Source organism: Amia ocellicauda, chromosome 15 (assembly GCF_036373705.1).
Source record: "Amia ocellicauda isolate fAmiCal2 chromosome 15, fAmiCal2.hap1, whole genome shotgun sequence".
Taxonomy (NCBI): domain Eukaryota; kingdom Metazoa; phylum Chordata; class Actinopteri; order Amiiformes; family Amiidae; genus Amia; species Amia ocellicauda.
The window spans coordinates 22301055-22302006 of record NC_089864.1 but is presented as its reverse complement, the minus strand read 5'-3'; positions in this window follow the sequence as shown (position 1 = coordinate 22302006).

The following is a 952-nucleotide window of genomic DNA, read 5'->3' as shown; positions in this document are numbered from 1 at the left end:
TAGTGAAACAACAGAATGCAGAGCCTTAGAGATAAGATAGCTATATTTGAAATGAGAGAAAGAATCTATACTGTTTGAGGGAGGCTGTCAGCCTTAACCAGGTCCAAAGAGCAACAGAGAAACAGTCAGCTTTAAAACTCTAGGCATGTGAAATGTATCTAGAAATATTACATTTAGTTCTTCATAATGTTAAACCTGTTGACCTGCCAGATCATGATTTAGCCTTGAGGAAGAGGCCCATTTTGTTCCTAATTTCAAGACACTTGACCCCCAATCCAAGTTAGCCAGCTCTTACCTTGTGCAGAAGACTTTAAATTCTCTAGATTCTTTAGCTTTTGAAACTAACATTTTTTATAGAGTAAAAAGGAAACACAATGTTCAGGTGGAGTCAGTAACAGTTCATTTTATGTCAAACACTCAATACTCTCCGCAGGACTGAGCAGAAGAGGAGATGCCACCCCATCGGAAAAGGGTCCCATTTCAGTTATGCTTAAGGTGACATTTCCTGCTTGCTTGGGATTTACTGCAATACCATTGTCTAACGCCTAATGTCTTGCTCATTTGAATCCTAACACAGTTTATCGGCCTTTTTAGCAAAGTCTTTTCAAACCTTGACAAGGCCTTTCAAATAGTGGATTAAGCTGTCCTTTATGGGGATATCCCATGGCAACTGGCACAAGAGGTTTAAAAAATCAATGAATGTTTTATTGTGCCCCAAGTGGGTGCTGGCGCCAAACGGCCATGGCAAAAGCACAGAGGGGTATTCTTCAAAGTTGTTTTTGTGTTTGTTTCTCTCTTCTTGTGAGCATAGGGATCCGCTGAATCCAGTATTTTTGAGCGTGTGTGTGTGTGTGTGTGTGTGTGTGCGCGTACGTATGGGTATCTGCCAATAGGGCACACAACCGTCACAGCTCTATGTTAGAGTACTCCCCGAATCAGCAGATCGATTTTC